The sequence below is a fragment of the Trichechus manatus genome, unplaced genomic scaffold (assembly GCF_000243295.1).
Source record: "Trichechus manatus latirostris isolate Lorelei unplaced genomic scaffold, TriManLat1.0 scaffold00135, whole genome shotgun sequence".
Lineage (NCBI taxonomy): Eukaryota > Metazoa > Chordata > Mammalia > Sirenia > Trichechidae > Trichechus > Trichechus manatus.
Genome location: NW_004444071.1, coordinates 7,525,143 through 7,533,897, shown reverse-complemented (window position 1 = coordinate 7,533,897; position 8,755 = coordinate 7,525,143).

The following is an 8,755-nucleotide window of genomic DNA, read 5'->3' as shown; positions in this document are numbered from 1 at the left end:
TCTTCAGTTTCTTGGCTACAGGGTCCTTTTTTGCTTCCGTGAATAGGTGCTATGCCATCCTGTACACAACATGGAAATCTCAGAGTCAATTTATGATTAAAAAAAAAAAAAACTATAAGGACCTGAGCTTCATGTCTCTAAAATGCTGATTTTTGGAAGATTAACACTTGTGATTTCCTTTAAAAGCAACCCAAACCTTCCACTCAGTTTGTAGTCCATTCTGAGCAGTAATAGCCAGCCTTGGGCTGACCTTGTTGAACTGCAAAGAACATCTGAAAGCGGTCATTTTTGTGGTGTGAGGAGCAGCGTATGGTCTCTCACTCTGTGATTCCAGCACAGAATTAATGAGAGGCTTCATGTGTATCTAAAAGAATGTCTTTCCAAGAATTCATTACCCTCATTTTGGCATGTGCTCTTGAAGCCCTTCAAGTTGGTGGTTAGTTTGGAAACATCAAAATTTCTTTTAAAAACTCTGCCTGGATTTTCTGAACTTCTCTGTATGTGTGTTATGCTTCAATAAAACGTTTATAAAGAAAAAAAGAAAGAAAACAACTCTGCTTAAGTCTCACCTTTTCTAGGATAAGCCTAACATACCCATCACCCTTTACTCTTAGTGTTTCCCCAAAAACTTCGTGCGTAAGAGGGTCACTATGAGTCGGAATTGATTCGATAGCAATGGGGTTGGAAGAGGCTCTTCCTTTCGTTTTGGATTTGGCAACAATCGCATAATGAAAAGAGGGCAGCTGTGGTTCAGTGGTAGAGTTCCCACCTTCACGCTGGAGATAAGGCTTCTATTCCAGGCCAGTGCACCTCATGTGTAGCCACCACCCATCTGTCAGTGGAGGCTTGTGTGTTGCTGTCATGCTGAACAGATTTTAGCAGAGCTTCCAGATTAAGACAGAGTAGGAAGAAAGACCTGGTGATGTACTTCCAAAAATCAGGTAGTGAAAACTCAATGGATCACAAAGGTTCAATCCACGAGAGATCATGGGGATGGCCCAGGACTGGGTAGCATTTCTTTATGTTGTACATGATGTCACCATAAGTCGGGAGCTGACTTCACTAGCAATAACACAATAAAAAACCCAAAAACCAAACCTGTTGCCATTGAGTCAATTCTGACCCATAGCGACACTATAGGACAGCGTAGAACTGCCCCATAGGGTTTCCAAGGAGCAACTGGTGGACTCAAACTGCCAATCTTTTGGTTAGCAGCTGAGCTCTTAACCACGGAGCCACCAGGGCTCCAGTAAAAATGAGTCCTATTAGGAAGTCTAATGTGGATTCTCTACCTTCCCCAGGTTTCTGAACACCTGGAAGGTATTTGTATAATCTCTTTGTATGTTTTAATAATCCAGGAATTCTTTCTTCTATTCCAAAGACCTATGGAGAAGCTGTAAATGTAGTAGAGATGATCCTTGGTAAAATCGAGAGAACTTGGACCATACCAGGTAAATCTGACCCAGTGAAGTGATCTGTGTGCTATAGTTTTCCCACCCAGCTTTGTCATATTTTCTTCAGCACCATGTAATTTGCTCTTGCAGCTTCTTAAAAGACAGACTGATGTATTACTCCACAGCATTTCCCAACTGTGTGCCAGGGAATACTGGTTCCAGGAAATGCTAATCTCTGTTCAAAAATGAATAAGGGTCCTGTGCTTCTGTGGTTCTGATTCATAGCACATAGTAACATGTTAAAGAGACTCACACAGCTTTAAAAAAAAAAAAAAAAGTAAAGGGAATTGTTTAACAGTTATTAACTTATTTGAATAGGGGAAGACTTTTTTCATTGCACACCTATTAACATCCTATCCTTCCCACCCCCCAAGAATAAAATATAAATGAGTTCTAACATTTATGGAATTTTACTTAATATTTTGTTACAAGTCCCAGCACTAAAATGCAGTATGTACCTCAGCTCTGTGACATCAAGCAAAACGATTTTTTAAAATCCAGGTAATGCTGAATTTTGCTCCGGTGTAGGCATTTATTTGAAATGATACACTGAGAGTAAAAGACACTACCTATTCTTTAGCTGGGGGCAGTGGTAGTTCAGAGATAGAATTCCCCCCTTCCATGAGGGAGACCTAAGTTTGATTCCTGACAAATGCACTCATGCACAGCCCCCACCTATCTATCCGGGAAGGCTTGTGTGTTTGCTATAATGCTAAAGAGATTTCAGCAGAGCTCCCAGACTAAGTATAGAAAGAAAGGCCTGGCAACCTATTTCCAAAAATCAGCCAATTAAAACCCTGTGGATTACAAGAGTCTGGTCCCATTGTGCATGGGGTCCCCGTGAGTCGAGGGCCGACTCAGTGGCAGCTAACAACAGCAACATTCTTTGGCCATGAGCCACACCTTTCAAGCTTTCCGTTCCCGTGGATCTTATGACTGCATACGTTTTGTTCAGTACTCTAGAAGCTTACCTAAGGAAGGAGCTGCATTCGCTGAGTGTCCATTATGTCAAGAGTGTTCTCCAAGGCAATGGGCTTTTTTTTTTTTTTTTAGACTTATTACAATCAAATATTTATTGAGCACTGCTGCCCACTTTGTGCCAGGGACTCCATTAGATACACTGAAGATACCAGGGTAAAAAGACAGGAGAAGTTCATGGAGCATGCTTCCTAGTATAGCTAGGCAAAAACGACAAGTAAACGTATTAAATCATTAAAAGTTATAACAAGGGGTTTAAAAGGAGAGAGAAGGAACTTAGAGAATAAGGTGTATGTAAGCATGTTTCTTGTTTGAGGTGAGATGGCCGGGAGGGAAGGTTGCTCTGAGGTAAGAACATGTAAGCTGAGGGGTAAAGGATGATAAGGAGCTGGCGATGCCAAGTTGGGGAGGAAGAACGTTTGTTTCAGGCAGAGGGAATGGCATGACCAATGGCTCAGCAGCAGGAAACAACTTGCTCAAAGATTGACAGGTTATCAGATGGCTGGGCCATAACGTTCATGAGAAGGGGGGAAGGTGGCAGTCAGTATGTGTGCACATCATTCAGGGCTTTTGAGGCCAAGGTCCAGACTTTAGTTGAGAGAGGAACATGATTGGATTTATGTTTCAAGGAACCTCTCCCAAAACAGAATGTTCCCCAAAGTACTAAGAATTTGTGTGTGTGTGTGTGGTAAAAAATATATATAACAAAACATTTGCCGTTTCAACACTTTCTGCATGTATGATAAGTGATGTGGGTGGCGCAAATGGTTGAGTATTCTACTACTAGCTGAAAGGCTGGCAGTTCCAACACCCCCAGAGGTGCCTAGGTGATCTGCTTCCGAAAGATGACAGCCTTGCAAACTCTATGAAGCAGCTTTACTCTGCACACATGGGGTCACCATGAGTCAGAAATCAACTTGACGACAACTAACATAGCATAGTGGTTAAGAGCTCAGCTGCTAACCAAAAGGTCAGCAGTTTGAGTCTACCAGCCACTCCTTGGAAACCCTATGCGGCAGGTCTACTCTGTCCTATAGAGTCGTATGAGTCAGAATCAAGTCTATGGAGATGGGTTTATAACAACAACAACAATTCAGTGACATTAATTATGTTCACCATATTGTGCAACTGTCACCACCATCTCTCTCCACATTTTTCTATTGCCCTTAACAGAAACTCAGTGCCCCTTAAGCTACAACTCTCCCTTCCCCTCCTTTCCACCCCTGGTAATCACTATAGGAATTTTAAGTGATCAATGGGCTTTTAAAAACGCTTTTACCTATCTGAAAAATACAGATTACATATTTATCCTTCTCCCCAGTTTAAACATACATGATCCCCCAATTCTATATGAACCATTGAGTCTTGATGAAATGATGTTTGTCTACTGTAAGTTGGATACACAAGTCTCTACATCTAAACCTTCTATATCTTCATGCCCTAGAAAATACCCTTAGCCTGGGGCATATGTGATGATTTTAGGGCAGAGACTACCCTCTACAGTTCTGCAGCTTCTCTTTGGTGCCCACCTCTCATCCCCTATCATGCTCTCTTTCCTTCTTCCAGGCCCCCAAACCCTCCTCTAATCACCATTCTACCTATTTTTGAGCCTAGTTGCTTGCACAGAAATCCTTGTTAAAGTGTTAATAGGTAACTATGGTGTTAAATGAACCCTTGAAAGGTGAACCCTACCAAAAGCATTTATATTTTGAAAAATGATTTTTTAAGGGCAATTTTGGCATCTGAGGCATAGAGAGAAGAATCAGAGGGTGAGTGGGGGTTGGGTATACCACCTCAGTAAGGCAACAGGGGTTCCTGCCCTGGGTGCTGTCTTTTAGAGGGTCCCACATATTCTAATCACACACACAAAATACATTTGTTAAATCATACATGGGTATCTTTGCCACGTGGGATTCTGTGTGCAACACTGGAACAGGACAATCCATAACCATAAACATCCACTCCCATGACCAACACTGTTCAGGCCCCAGGGAAATGCTTTTCCATATATCTTGTCCTGTGTTCCTGAAACAAGGGCAACTAGATCCAAAGGTTTGTGAGTTGTTCTACTGCGGAAGCCAGAGATGGACACTGCTTTGAACTACAGGGAGGATTTGAGCAGTGAAAGAACTTAGGTAAGGAACTGAAAATTAATTAACTTGTCAAATCTCTCCCCTCAGAAAGCATGAATTCAAAAGATGCATTGTTCCCAGGAGTGCTGAGTATCCATTTTCTTGCTCTTCTCATTCCTCCAGTTAGTGGTTCTGGAGGTACTCATGAATTAGCTTGATATTTGCAATACCTACAAATGGCAGCTGAGAACATTTTGCAAAGCCAACAATTTATGTCACTTTTAAAGTTATATTTATGTAAGTATAAACATAATATACATGAACTATTATAGTAATTCTTTTCGTTGGCTACTAGTTGAACCATGACATCCAGAATGGCAAAAGTTTTAATTTTATAAAATATTCGATAAGATTTATTTACATTCCCCAAAATTCAATTAATAATTTCAACTTCAATTAAATAATAATTTAAACATTAAATGTTGATATTCAATATAATTTGTATTTTATCTCAATTTTAATAGATACTTTTGAATACTTTAGAGGAAAAATAACTTCTTTTGAAAACTTATAAAAAGTAATTTTTACTTTTCAAATTTCTTTACATTTGTTGTTGTTAGGTGATGCCAAGTTGCTTCTGACTCATAGCGACCCTATCTACAACAGAACGAAACACCGCCCGGTCCTGCACAATCTTCACAATTGTTATACTTGAGCCCTTTGTTGCAGCCACTGTGTTAGTCCATCTTGTAGAGGGTCTCCTTTTTTTTTTCGCTGACCCTCCACCAAGCATCATGCCCTTCTCCCAGAACTGTTCCCTCCTGATAATGTGTCCAAATTATGTGAGACCAAGTCTCGCCATCCTAGCTTCCAAGGAGCACTATGGCTGTATCTCTTCCATGACAGATTTGTTCGTTCTTCTGGCTTTCCAATTTTCAATATTCTTCTCTGTTATGGATTGAATTGTGTCCCTCAAAAAATGTGTGTCAAGTTGGCTAGGCCACCAAATTGTCCACCATTTTGTCATCTGATGTGATTTTCCTATGTGTTAGAAATCCTGCCTCTATGATGTTAATGAGGCAAGATTAGAGACAGTTATGTTAATGAGGCAGGACTCAAGCTATAAGATTAGATTGTGTCTTAAGTCAATCTCTTTTGAGATATAAAAGAGAGAAGCGAGCGCAGAGACAGGAAGACCTTATACTGCCAAGAAAGCAGTGCCGTGAGCACAGTGCATCTTTTGGATCTGGGATCCCTGTGCCTGAGTAGCTCCTAGACCAGGGGAAGACTGATGACAAGGATCTTCCCCCAGAGCCTACAGAGAGAGAAAGCCTTCCCCTGGAGCTGGCACCCTGAATTCAGACTTCTAGCCTTCTATACTGTGAGAGAATAAATTTCTCTTTTTTAAAGCTATCTGCTTGTGGTATTTCTGTTACAGCAGCACTAGATAACTAAGCATTGCCAACACCATAATTCAAAAGCGTCAATTCTTCTTTGGTCTTCCTTATTCATTGTCGAGCTTTCACATGCATATGAGGTGATCGAAACACCATGGCTTGGGTCAGGCACACCTTCGTCCACAAAGTAATGGTTGAAATTTTTGGTACAGTGACTCTGTGTATTCCTTCCATCTTCTTTTGATGCTTCTTGTATTGTTCAATATTTTCACTGTAGAATCCTTCACTATTGCAAGTTGAGGCTTGAATGTCTTCTTCAGTTCTTTCAGCTTGAGAAAAGCTGGGCGTGTTCTTCCCTTTCAGGTTTCTATCTCCAGCTCTTTGCCCATGTCGTTATACCAGTTTACTTTGTCTTCTTGAGCCGCCCTTTGAAATCTTCTGTTCAGTTCTTTTACCTCATCATTTCTTCCTTTTGCTTTAGCTACTCAACATTCAAGAGCAAGTTTCAGAGTCTCTTCTGACATCCATTTCGGTCTTTTCTTTCTTTCCTGTCTTTTTAATGACCTTTTGCTTTCTTCATGTATAATGTCCTTGATGTCATTCCACAACTTGTCTAGTTTTTGGTTGTTAGTGTTCAGTGTGTCAAATCTATTCTTGAGATGGTCTCTAAATTCAGGTGGGATATACTCAAGGTCATATTTTGGCTCTTCTCGACTTGCTTTAATTTTCTTCAGCTTCAGCTCTAACTTGCATAAGAGCAACTGATGGTCTATTTAGATTTCGGCCCCAGCCTTGTTCTGACTGTTGATATTGGGCTTCTCCATTGTCTCTTTCTACAGATGTAGTCAATTCAATTCCTGTGTATTCCATCTGGTGAGGTCCATGTGTATAGTCACTGTTTATGTTTTTGGAAAAAGGTGTTTGCAATGAACAAGTGGTTGGTCTTGCAAAATTCTATCATGTGATCTCTGGTGTCATTTCTATCACCAAGGCCATATTTTCCAACTATAGATCCTTCTTCTTTGTTTCCACCTTTTGTGTCCCAATCACCATTAATTATCAATGCACCTTGATTGCATTTTTGATCAATTTCAGACTGTGAAACTTGGTAAAAATCTTCAATTTCTTCATCTTTGGCCTTAGTGGTAGGTGTGTAAATTTGAATAATAGTTGTTATTAACTGGTCTTCCTTGCATGCGTATGAATATTATGCTATCACTGAAAGCGTTGTACTTCAGGATAGAACTTGAAATGCTCTTTCTGACAATGAATGCGACACCATTCCTCTTCAATTTGTCATTCCCAGCATAGTAGATCATATGATTGTCCAATTCAAGATGACCAAAACCAGTCCATTTCAGCTCACTAATGCCTAGGATATCAATCTTTATGCATTCCGTTTCATGTTTGAAGATTTCCAGTTTTCCTAGATTCATACTTCGTACCTTCCACATTACATTTACTTTAATTTAAAATTTTCCTTAAAAATGTTTACATTTTGTAAACTTTGAACGTGATTTGTTTTAATATTTAATCTTTTAGATCATTGAGAATAAGTACAAATGCAGTGTGATAGAAATTGAAAATACTAAAGGAGAAAGCAGAAAAAATATCTAAAGAAAAAATTATTAAATCTTCAAAGAAGCAGACTACTTACATTTTTAAAAATTGTTAAAAAGGAAAGTGAGTGGAATTTTGTTGGCTATGACCCACATAAAATTTGCAAATGGCACATTAAAAAATTTTTTTTAAGTAATAAAAATTACTCAAAATTTTAAGTAATGTTTACTAATTTACACACAGTAAAATTTACCATTTTTAGATACTCAGTTTTGTGTGTTTTGACTAAACATAGGTAATATGTAAGCATGACCACAATCAAGATAGAGTATTTTCATCAACCCAGAAAGTTCTCCAGTGCCCCTTTGTAGTCAGTTCCCTCCCTTCTCCTCTGTGCTCAGCTCCTGGCAACCATTTAACTTAATTTACATAGTTTACATAGTTTCTCTATAGCTTTGTTTTATTCAGAATGTCATGTAAATAGAATTCATACAGTATGTGGCCTTTTGTGTCTGGCTTTTTGCACTTAACATAATCCTTTGAGAGTCATCTATGTTGTTGCATGTATCAATAGTCTATTCCCATTTATTGTTGAGTATTATTCCATTGTAAGAAGGTGCTGCAATTTGTTTGTCCCTTCACCAGTTGACGGACATTTGGGTTGTTTCCGTTTTGGGGTGATTATGAGAAAAACTGCTATAAACCTTCTTGTACAGGTCTTTATGTGGACATATGTTTTCATTTCTCTTGGACGAGTACCTAGGAGTGGATTACTAGGTCAGATGGATATTTAAACGTTTAAACTAAGTGGATGTTTAACTTTGTAAGAAGAAGCATTTCTAAAGTGGCTGTACCATTTTACACATTGCCAGCAGGGTATGGGAGTTCCCCTTGCTCTGCATCCTTGCTAGCACTTGGTATTGTGAGGTTTTTTTGCTTGTTTTTTTGTTTCAATTTAGCCATTATAATAGGTGAAAAATTCTTTGGTTACTGATCAAAATAATGAAATTGAGCAAGAAAGTATTCTCATCAAAAAGACAACTTGAATAAATCAAATGACATCCTGCAATTTCATATTCTTTAATAAAAATTTAGTGGTTCAAATGATAAGAATACATGTATGTCTCCGTTTATACTCCTGTCCATGACCAACAAATGTTGGGACTGTACTCACTACATCCCTTCCCTCCGCTCCAAAGTTTACTCTTAGGGCAGGGTGTATTTCTTTAGGGTTTGTCCAGGACCCTGTCTTGTGAAGGCCAGCTGCTACATCATTGTGCAGCGCCCTCTAGTG